Raw genomic sequence first — 12631 nt, 5'->3', positions numbered from 1 at the left:
TTTATATAAATTTAGATGGATCTATTTTGCATATGGGTTTTCCTGAAAGGAGGTTGACTCAACCAGGAGGTTTTCTTCGACTGGGGGAGTCCTCAAGGATGGATGGCAGCTGAGGGTTATCTGGCTGCATTCACAGCAACTGGGAAAAAAACAAAACTTTTGTTCCTGAAGATGTGGGTTCCATACCACAGTACCAACAACATAATTTAATGGTCACTCAATTTATATGCTTTTTCTAGCTCAATGGATTACAAACTTTTTTAAAATATAAATTTATTTATTTTAATTGGAGGCTAATTACTTTACAATATTGTATTAGTTATGCCATACATTGACATGAATCTGCGATGGGTGCACATATGTTCCCCATCCTGAACCCCCTCCCACATCCCACCCCATCCCATCACTCTGGGTCATCCCAGTGCACCAGCCCCGAGCACCCTGTATTATGCATTGAACCTGGACTGCTGATTCATTTCACATATGAAAATTTACATGTTTCAATGCCATTCCCCCAAACCATCCCAACCTCTCCCACAAGGTGCAAAATACTGTTCTATACATCTGTCTCTCTTTTGCTGTCCTGCATACAAGGTTATTGTTATCATCTTTCTAAATTCCATATATATGGATTCAATTCAGTTCAGTCGCTCAGTCGTGTCCGACTCTTTGCGAGCCCGTGAATCGCAGCATGCCAGGCCTCCCTGTCCATCACCAACTCCCAGAGTTCACTCAAACTTACGTCCATCGAGTCAGTGATGCCATCCAGCCATTTCATCCTCTGTGGTCCCTTCTCCTCCTGCCCCCAATCCTTCCCAGCATCAGAGTCTTTTCCAATGAGTCAACTCTCCGCATGAGGTGGCCAAAGTACTGGAGTTTCAGCTTCAACATCATTCCTTCCAAATAACACCCAGGATTGATCTCCTTTAGAATGGACTGTTTGAAACTCCTTTCAGTCCAAAGGACTCTCAAGTGTCTTCTCCAACACCACAGTTCAAAAGCATCAATTCTTCAGTGCTCAGCTTTCTTCACAGTCCAACTCTCACATCCATACATGACTACTGGAAAAGCCATAGCCTTGACTAGATGAACCTTTGTTGACAAAGTAATGTCTGTGCTTTTGAATATGCTATCTAGGTTGGTCATAACTTTCCTTCCAAGGAGTAAGCATCTTTTAATTTCATGTTTGCAATCACCATCTATAGTGGTTTTAGAGCCCCCAAAAATAAAGTCTGACAATTTTATACTGTATTGGTGTTTTTCTTTCTGGCTTATTTCACTGTGTATAATATGCTCCAGTTTCATCCATCTCATTAGAACTCGTTCAAATGTATTCTTTTTAATAGCTGTGTAATATTGCTTTGTGTATATGTACCACAACTTTCTTATCCATTCGTCTGCTAATGGACATCTAAAAAAAGTAGTACTTTTTGTTCCAAGCCATTTGGTACAGCAAATATTCCTATATAAAGTATACAAAAGCAATTGCTTTCCCAGAAAGCCCAAGAAATGACTCCTAAGATGCTTCCATAGTTACTTAGACATCCAGGGCTTCTTGGAACACTCTTGAAAACCTACTAGATGAATAGTTGTAAAACTTGGCTGATCATTAGCTCAAAGTTTTTTTTTTTTTTTTCTAAAGAGGGAAACCCCACACATAGATTCTTGGGTTTTATACTATGATATTTGGGTTAATTAGGTCTATGATTGGGCATTAGTATATAAATCACACACATAAACATATGTGATCTATGTGATTCTTGTAGATTTGTATTCTAGACATTAAAAAAAACACACAGATTTTCTTATTAGTAGAAAAAAGCTGTATAGATATGAATCACTATTTCCAAAAGCTGAAAATGTTCCGGGCATATTGATTAAGAAATGAGTAGGGTTAGGAGTCCTGCTATTCTATAATTTTCTTCTGTTCTTTATCATCTGTTTCCATTAGTTACATGTCATTAAAGTTTATAACTTTGTTCTATTTCTCAAAAATACCTTGATTAGAGTTTTCATAGGTGCTGTTATTATTGATTAGGTATTGTGAAAAAAAGTTCTGAGATGGTTTAAGCTACCATCTTTACACTGACTTTTCTTACATGTACATATCAAACATATTCTACAAAGCCAAATTTTCTCCAAGGAGACATTCTTCACTGGCATTTTATGAGTGATCCTGCTACTCTATATAAGTACTTGTTTATTTTCTTTTTTAATTTATTTATTAAGTAAACACTTATTGATTACCCACCATGTGTCAAACACCATTCTTGGTATTTGGAATAAATCAGTAGAAAAACAAGACAGTTTAGTAAACTGACAAACAATACACATAAGTAACCAAATTTTATTGAATGTTACAAGGTGTTAAGTGCTATGGAATAAAGAAAAAGGACAACAGGGTAAGAGGGATCAAGGCTATCATGAAAAGAGGGATTAAGGTGGTAATTTTAAATATAGGGTTTCAGCTCAGTTTTATTGAGAAGGTGACAATTGAATAAGTTTCAAAATAGATGAGGGAATTAACTCTGTAGTTATCTGGGGGAAGTCTTTTTGGCTATATATGGGTTTCTCAATCATGACATTATTGACTTTTTGGGTTGAATATATATATATATATCTGTGTGTGTGTGTGTAGGTCCTCTCATTGCAGAATGTTCAGCAGCATTTCTTATTTCTACCAACTAGATATCAGTTGTATCAACACTCCAGTTGTTACAACCAAAAATGATCCAAACATTACCAAATGTCCCAATGGAAGCCAAAATCATCCTGATTAAGAACCACTGGTTATAAACTATGTAAACAGTTTGTCTTTTTCTGTATGAATCCCAAAGTTTTCAGTTACATAGAGAGTCCATTTTCTTTCTTTTTTTTTTTTTCCTTTTTTCTTTTACTTTACATTACTGTATTGATTTTGACATACATCAACATGAATCCGCCATGGGTGTACACGTGTTCCTAATCCTGAACCCCTCTCCCACCTCCCTCCCCTTACCATCTCTCTGGGTCATTCCAGTGCACCAGCCCCAAGGCTCCTGTATCCTGCATCGAACCTAGACTGGCAATTCGTTTCTTATATGATAAGGCAAGAACAGACAATGGATTAAAGACAATCTCTTTAAGAAGTAGTGCTGGGAAAACTGATCAACCACTTGTAAAAGAATGAAACTAGAACACTTTCTAACACTACACACAAAAATAAACTCAAAATGGATTAAAGATATAAACTTTATAAAACTTCTAGAAGAGAACATAGGCAAAACACTCTCCGACATAAATCACAGCAGGATCCTCTATGACCCACCACCCAGAATTCTGGAAATAAAAGCAAAAATAAACAAATAGGATCTAATTAAAATTAAAAGCTTCTGCACAACAAAGGAAACTATAAGCAAGATGAAAAGATAGCCTTCAGAATAGGAGAAAATAATAGCAAATGAAACAACTGACAAACAACTAGTCTCAAAAATATACAAGCAACTCATGCAGCTCAATTCCAGAAAAATAAACGACCCAATCAAAAAATGGGCCAGAGGCGGTCCTAAGATGGTGGAGGAATAGGACGGGGAGACCACTTTCTCCCTCACAAATTCCTCAAAAGAACATTTCAACACTGAGCAAACTCCACAAAACAACTTCTGAATGCTGGCAGAGGACATCAGGCACCCAGAAAAGCAGATCACTGTCTTCAAAAACAGGTAGGAAAAAATATAAAAGATGAAAAAAGAGACAAAGGAGGTGGGGAGGGAGCTCCATCCTGGGAAGGGAAGCCCGTCCTGGGAAGGGAATTTTAAGAAGAGAGGTTTCCAAACACCAGGAAACACTCTCCCTGCCGAGTCTGTGGTGAGCCTTGGAAGCACAGAGGGCAACATAACAGGAAGGAAAAATAAATAATTAATTAAAACCAACAGATTTAAGCCCAACAGTAACTCCCCCAGTGGAAAAGCAGCACAGAGGCCTGCATCCACCACTAACAAGTGGGGGCAGAGCAGGGAGGCACAGGAGGTGCGGGCTGCAGTGCTTTGTAAGAATTGGGCAGGAACGCCCTGTGCGTAACCAGAATGAACTAACTTGGGCTAGCAAACCAGCCTGTGGGATAGCTACCACGCGAAAAGCTCGAACATAAGACACCACCAGGACCATGCACAGAACAAAGGACAGAATGGAAATAGCCAGCTGCAGGCCATCCCCCACCGTGAACAGGCAGCCAGAGCCGTAAGGGCTGGAAAGGTGCAATCGCAGCCCCGGAGAGACTTTACCTACCAAACTGCAAGCAGGCTTCTTTGCTAAGACTTCTGGGGGTGCTGGACAGTCACCATCTGCCTCACAAGTGGTGCCAGTGGTACACCCAGAAAACTGAGCAGCAGAGACAGGAAAGGCGACAAGTTTCAGCGACCACGCTCGCCAAACACCTGAGATACTTGGACCTAGGAAGGGCACAAAACGTAGTCCCAACTGAATCTGTGCCTCTGAGGGCTACCTGAGCACCGAACCTGAGCGGCTTAGACCAGGGAGGTGCACACAGCCTAGGACCGGCCTCAGACGGTTCCCGGCTGAGCAACGTAGAGCTGGAGCGGTTTGTGCACTGCAAGCAGGGTCAGGCCCAGCGAGGCTGAGACACTGCGTGCACACAACAGTGTTATTTGTTTGCAGCATCCCTCCCTCCCTACAGCACGACTGAATAAGTGAGCCTAAAAAAAAAAAAGTGTCCACCACCCACCCACCCTTCCCCCCCCCCGCCCCGTGTCAGGATGGAAAGCAGACACTGAAGAGACCAGCAAACAGAAGAAGTTAAACAGAGTGAACCACCTTGGAAGTGACCCCACACTGCCCACAGCACCAGAGAAAGGGCCAGATATATCTTTACTATTTTTACAATCATTCCTTTATTTTTTTCTTTTTTCTTTTTTGTTTCTTATTTTGTTTTTTAATTTTTGTTGATGCTGTTTTGGGGTTGTTTTTTCTTCTTTTCTTTTCTTTTTCTTCTTCTTTCTTATTTCCTAACTTTTAAAAATTGTTAAGTCCTTTATTTCTCCCTAATTTTTATTTCTATAACCTACTATTACTTTTCAAAAAAAAAAAACTCTATTTTTTAAAGCAAACACCATATATAGTCTTTGTGTGGTTGTTGTTGGTTTTTTTTTTTTTTTTTTTTTTTACCAGTTGTTGTTGTTGGTGTTTTTCAATAATTCTTGTGGCTTTGGTTTTTTTTTTGTTGTTGTTGTTTTTGTTTTGTTTTGTTTTCTTATTTTTTTCTTTCTTTTTTCCTTCTTCTTTTCTTTAATATTGTATTTTTGAAAACCCAACCTCTACTCTAGATTTTTAATCTTTGCTTTTTGGTTTTTGTTGTCAATTTTGCACATTTAAAAAACCAAACTTCACTACCCAGTTTTACCTGAGAGCGAGATTACTGGCTTGACCACTTTCTCCTCCTTTGGACTCTCCTTTTTCTCCACCAGATGGGCTCTGTCTCTTCCCTCCCCCTTCTGTTCTCTATCCAACTCTGTGAATCTCTCTGTGTTCCAGACGGTGAAGAACACCTAAGGAACTGGTTACTGGCTGGATTTGTCTCTCTTCATTTCCCTCTTTTATGCTCCTGGCCACGTCTGTCTACTTCCTCCTTCTCCTCTTCCCTGTATAACTCCATGAAAAGTGGTCCAGACTGTGGAGCACACATAAGGAAGTGATTACTGGCTAGCTTGTTCTCTCCTCTTTTGATCCCACTGCATCTCATTCCAGTCACCTCTAACTACCCCCTCCCTCTTCTCTTCTCCATGTAACTCAGTGAACCTCTCTGGGTGTCCCTCAATGTAGAGAAACTTTTCATCTTTAACCTAGATGTTTTATCATCAGTGCTGTATAGATGGAGAAGTCTAGAGGCTACTGTAAAAATAAAACTGAAAACCAGAAGCAGGAGGCTTAAGTCCAAAGCCTGAGAACATCAGAGAACTCCTGAATTCAGGGAACATTAATCAATAGGACCTCATCAAATGCCTCAATACGTACACGGAAACCAAGCTCCACCCAAGGGCCAACAAGTTCCAGAGCAAGACATACCACGCAAATTCTCCAGCAACACAGGAACACACACCTGAGCTTCAATATACAGGCAGCTCAAAGTTACTCCAAAACCATTGACATCTCATAATCCATTACTGGTCACTCCATTGCACTCCAGAGAGAAGAAACCCAGCTCCACCCACCAGAACTCAAACACAAGCCTCCCTAACCAGGAAACCTTGACAAGCCACTGACACAACCCCACCCACAGTGAGGAAGCTTCATAATAAAGAAAACTCCACAAATTCCCTGAATATAGGAAGGCCACCCCAAACACAGCAATATAACCAAGATAAAGAGAAAGAGGAATACTCAGCAGGTAAAGGAACAGGAGAAATGCCCATCAAACCAAACAAAAGAGGAAGACATAGGGAATCTACCTGAGAAAGAATTCTGAATATTGATAGTGAAAATGATCCAAAATCTTGAAATCAAAATGGAATCACAGATAAATAGCCTGGAGACAAGGACTGAGAAGATGCAAGAAAGGTTTAACAAGGACCTAGAAGAAACAAAAAAGAGTCAATATATAATGAATAATGCAATAAATGAGATCAGAAACACTCTGGAGGCAACAAATAGTAGAATAACGGAGGCAGAAGATAGGATTAGTGAAATAGAAGATAGAATGGTAGAAATAAATGAATCAGAGAGGAAAAAAGAAAAACGAATTAAAAGAAATGAGGACAACCTCAGAGACCTCCAGGAAAATATGAAACGCTCCAACATTCGAATTATAGGAGTCCCAGAAGAAGAAGACAAAAGGAAAGACCATGAGAAAATCCTTGAGGAGATAATAGTTGAAAACTTCCCTAAAATGGGAAAGGAAATAATCACCGAAGTCCAAGAAACCCAGAGAGTTCCAAATAGGATAAACCCAAGGCGAAACACCCCAAGACACATATTAATCAAATTAACAAATATCAAACACAAAGAATAAATATTAAAAGCAGCAAGGGAAAAACAACAAATAACACACAAGGGGAATCCCATAAGGATAACAGATGATCTTTAAATAGAAACTCTTCAGGCCAGGAGGGAATGGCAAGACATACTGAAAGTGATGAAAGAAAATATCCTACAGCCCAGATTACTGTACCCAGCAAGGATCTCATTCAAATACGAAGGAGAAAGCAAAAGCTTTACAGACAAGCAAAAGCTGAGAGAATTCAGCACCACCAAACCAGCTCTCCAACAAATGTTAAAGGATATTCTCTAGATAGGAAACACAAAAAGGGTGTATAAACCCGAACCCAAAACAATAAAGGAAATGGTAATGGGATCATACTTATCAATAATTATCTTAAACGTAAATGGGTTGAATGCCCCGACTAAAAGGCAAAGACTGGCTGAATAGATACAAAAACAAGACCCCTCCATATGCTGCTTACGAGAACCACCTCAAAACAAGGGACACATACAGACTGAAAGTGAAGGGCTGGAAAAAGATATTCCACGCAAATAAAGACCAAAAGAAAGCAGGAGTGGCAATACTCATATCCGATAAAATAGACTTTAAAACAAAGGCTGTGAAAAGAGACAAAGAAGGCCACTACATAATGATCAAAGGATCAATCCAAGAAGAAGATATAACAATTATAAATATATATGCACCCAACATAGGAGCACCACAATATGTAAGACAAATGCTAACAAGTATGAAAGGGGGAATTAACAATAACACAATAATAGCGGGAGACTTTAATACCCCACTCACACCTATGGACAGATCAACTAAACAGAAAATTAACAAAGAAACACAACCGTTAAATGATACAATAGACCAGTTAGACCTAATTGATATCTATAGGACATTTCACCTCAAAACAATGAATTTCACCTTTTTCTCAAGTGCTCATGGAACTTTCTCCAGGATAGATCACGTCCTGGGCCATAAATATAACCTTGATAAATTTTTAAAAAATCGAAATCATTCCAAGCATCTATTCTGACCATAATGCATTAAGATTAGATCTCAATTACAGGAGAAAAACTATTAAAAATTCCAACATATGGAGGCTGAACAACACGCTTCTGTATAACCAACAAATCACAGAAGAAATCAAAAAAGAAATCAAAATATGCATAGAAACTAATGAAAATGAAAACACAACAACCCAAAACCTGTGGGACACTATAAAAGCAGTGCGAAGAGGAAAGTTCATAGCAATACAGGCATACCTCAAGAAACAAGAAAAAAGTCAAATAAATAACCTAACTGTACACCTAAAACAACTAGAAAAGGAAGAACTGGAGAACCCCAGAGTTAGTAGAAGGAAAAATGTCTTAAAAATTAGGGCAGAAATAAATGCAAAAGAAACAAAAGAGACCATAGCAAAAATCAACAAAGCAAAAAGCTGGTTCTTTGAAAGGATAAATAAAATTGACAAACCATTAGCCAGACTCATCAAAAAACAAAGAGAGAAAAATCAAATCAATAAAATTAGAAATGAAAATGGAGAGATCACAACAGACAACATAGAAATAAAAAGGATCATAAGAGATTACTATCAGCAATTATATGCCAATAAAATGGACAACGTGGAAGAAATGGACAAATTCTTAGAAAAGTACAAGTTTCCAAAACTGATACCGGAAGAAATAGAAAATCTTAACAGACCCATCACAAGCACGGAAATTGAAACTGTAATCAGAATTCTTCCAGCAAACAAAAGCCCAGGTCCAGACGGCTTCACAGCTGAATTCTACCAAAAATTTAGAGAAGAGCTAACACCTATCCTACTCAAACTCTTCCAGAAAATTGCAGAGGAAGGTAAACTTCCAAACTCATTCTATGAGGCCACCATCACCCTAATACCAAAACCTGACAAAGATGCCACAAAAAAAGAAAACTACAGCCCAATATCACTGATGAATATAGATGCAAAAATCTTTAACAAAATTCTAGCAATCAGAATCCAACAACACATTAAAAAGATCATACACCATGACCAAGTGGGCTTTATCCCAGGGATGCAAGGATTCTTCAATATCCACAAATCAATCAATGTAATTCACCACATTAACAAATTGAAAAATAAAAGCCATATGATTATCTCAATAGATGCAGAGAAGGCCTTTGACAAAATTCAACATCCATTTATGATAAAAACTCTCCAGAAAGCAGGAAAAGAAGGCATATACCTCAACATAATAAAAGCTATATATGACAAACCCACAGCAAACATTATCCTCAATGGTGAAAAATTGAAAGCATTTCCCCTAAAGTCAGGAACAAGACAAGGGTGCCCACTTTCACCGCTACTATTCAACCCAGTTTTGGAAGTTTTGGCCACAGCAATCAGAGCAGAAAAAGAAATAAAAGGAATCCAAAATCGAATAGAAGAAGTAAACCTCTCACTTTTTGCAGATGACATGATCCTCTACATAGAAAACCCTAAAGACTCCACCAGAAAATTACTAGAGCTAATCAATGAATATAGTAAAGTTGCAGGATATAAAATCAACACACAGAAATCCCTTGCATTCCTATACACTAATAATGAGAAAGTAGAAAAAGAAATTAAGGAAACAATTCCATTCACCATTGCAACGAAAAGAAAAAAATACTTAGGAATATATCTACCTAAAGAAACTAAAGACCTATATATAGAAAACTATAAAACACTGTTGAAAGAAATCAAAGAGGACACTAATAGATGGAGAAACATACCATATTCATGAATCATAAGAATGAATATAGTGAAAATGAGTATACTACCCAAGGCAATCTACAGATTCAATGCAATCCCTATCAAGGTACCAGCGATATTTTTCACAGAACTAGAACAAATAATTTCAAGATTTGTATGGAAATACAAAAAAACCTCGAATAGCCAAAGAAATTTTGAGAAAGAACAATGGAACTGGAGGAATCTACTTGCCTGACTTCAGGCTCTACTACAAAGCCACAGTCATCAAGACAGTATGGTACTGGCACAAAGACAGAAATATAGATCGATGGAACAAAATAGAAAGCCCAGAGATAAATCCACACAAATATGGACACCTTATCTTTGACAAAGGGAGCAAGAATATACAATGGAGTAAAGACAATCTCTTTAACAAGTGGTGCTAGGAAAACTGGTCAACCACTTGTAAAAGAATGAAACTAGATCACTTTCTAACACCACACACAAAAATAAACTCAAAGTGGATTAAAGATCTAAACAAAAGACCAGAAACTATAAAACTGCCAGAGGAGAACATAGGCAAAACACTCTCCGGCATAAATCACAGCAGGATCCTCTATGATCCACCACCCAGAATTCTGGAAATAAAAGCAAAAATAAACAAATGGGATCTAATTAAAATTAAAAGCTTCTGCACAACAAAGGAAACTATAAGCAAGGTGAAAAGACAGCCTTCTGAATGGGAGAAAATAATAGGAAATGAAGCAACTGACAAACAACTAATCTCAAAAATATACAAGCAACTTATGCAGCTCAATTCCAGAAAAATAAACGACCCAATCAAAAAATGGGCCAAAGAACTAAATAGACATTTCTCCAAAGAAGACATATGGATGGCTAAAAAACACGTGAAAAGATGCTCAACGTCACTCATTATTAGAGAAATGCAAATCAAAACCACAGTGAGGTACTACTTCATGCCAGTCAGAATGTCTGCAATCCAAAAGTCTGCAAGCAATAAATGCTGGAGAGGATGTGGAGAAAAGGGAACCCTCCTACACTGTTGGGAATGCAATCTAGTACAGCCACTATGGAGAACAGTGTGGAGATTCCTTTAAAAATTGCAAATAGAACTGCCTTATGACCCAGCAATCCCACTGCTAGGCATACACACCAAGGAAACCAGAATTGAAAGAGACACATGGACCCCAATATTCATCACAGCACTGTTTATAATAGCCAGGACATGGAAGCAACCTAGATGTCCATCAGCAGATGAATGGATAAGAAAGCCATGTTACATATACACAATGGAGATTTACTCAGCCATTAAAAAGAATACATTTGAATCAGTTCTAATGAGATGGATGAAACTGGAGCCGATTATACAGAGTGAAGTAAGCCAGAAAGAAAAACACCAGTACAGTATACTAACACATATATATGGAATTTAGAAAGATGGCAATGATGACCCTGTATGTGAGACAGCAAAAGAGAAACAGATGTGTAGAGTGGACTTTTGGACTCTGAAGGAGAGGGAGAGGGTGGGATGATTTGGGAGAATTGCATTGAAACGTGTAAGAAATGAATCATCATGTAAGAAATATCATGTAAGAAATGAATTGTCAGTCTATGTCCGATGCAGGATACAGGATGCTTGGGGCTGGTGCACAGCGATGACCCAGAAAGATGTTATTGGGAGGGAGGTGGGAGTGGGGTTCATGTTTGGGAACACATGTACACCCGTGGTGGATTCATATCAATGTATGGCAAAACCAATACAGTATTGTAAAGTAAAATAAAGTAAAAATTAAAATTAAAAAAAAAATAGGCCAAAGAACTAAATAGACATTTTTCCAAAGAAGACATACAGATGGCTAACAAACACATTTTCTTTTTGAATTGTAAAATGCTACATTTGTCATACAGAAAGTTCTCATATTTGTGAGAGTTACAGTCCTACTCTCTATGATGTTTCAAAGATCTATTTCTGAATAAACATTCTCTTAATTATTATAACAGTATACACCTTGTTCTCTAGTAGGGTAAATATTTTATCATCATTATTGGCTAGTTACCTTCTTCCATATGTCTTTTCAGACAAGTTAGTCACAATCTATAAGAATAGTGAAGGAATTATGAAGGAAAGTCATTAAAGTCATTGATTAATTTAGAGGAATTTGACAACTTTATGAAATTGATTCTTACCATCCATAACCAAAAGTACTTCTGTCCATTTATTTAGGGCTTTTTTTCTGTCCTACAATAAAATATATTATTTCTCCCAAATCGGCCTTCAGCCTTTTTGGATATATTTATTTCTGGTTATGCAATAGGCTCTGTTGCTAATGTGAAAAGTGCTTTTAAAAGCAATTTTTATATTTTATTTTTTAAACTTTTTATTATATAAATATATACAAATATATTTATTATAGCTAGTTAACAATGGTATGATAATTTCAGGTGGCCAGCAAAAGGACTCAGCCATACATGTACCCATTTTACCCCAAACTCACTTCCTATGCAGGTTGCCATATAACTTTGATCAGAGTTCCCTGTGCTACAAAGTAAAAACTTGTTGATTATTTTTTTTTTAAATACAGCAGTGTGTACATGTCACTCCCTAACTATCTCTTTCCTCCATTCTTCCCCCCTAGGAACCATAAGTTCTTTCCATAAGTCTATGAGTTTGTTTCCATTTTATACATAAGCTTATTTCTATAGTTTATTTTAGATTCCACATACAAGAGATGCCATACAATATTTATTCTTCCCTGTATGACATACTTCACTCACCATGACAATCTCTAGGTTCATCCTTGTTGCTGCAATCGGCATTATTTCATTCTATTTAATTACTGAATAATTACTGCATTGAGTACGTCATCTTCTTCATCTATTCCTCTGTCAATGGACATTCAAGTTGCTTCCACGTC

Source organism: Oryx dammah, unplaced genomic scaffold, assembly GCF_014754425.2.
Source record: "Oryx dammah isolate SB20612 unplaced genomic scaffold, SCBI_Odam_1.1 HiC_scaffold_8, whole genome shotgun sequence".
Taxonomy (NCBI): Eukaryota; Metazoa; Chordata; class Mammalia; order Artiodactyla; family Bovidae; genus Oryx; species Oryx dammah.
The sequence above is the reverse complement of the archived record's forward strand: the minus strand, read 5'-3'. Positions refer to the sequence as shown.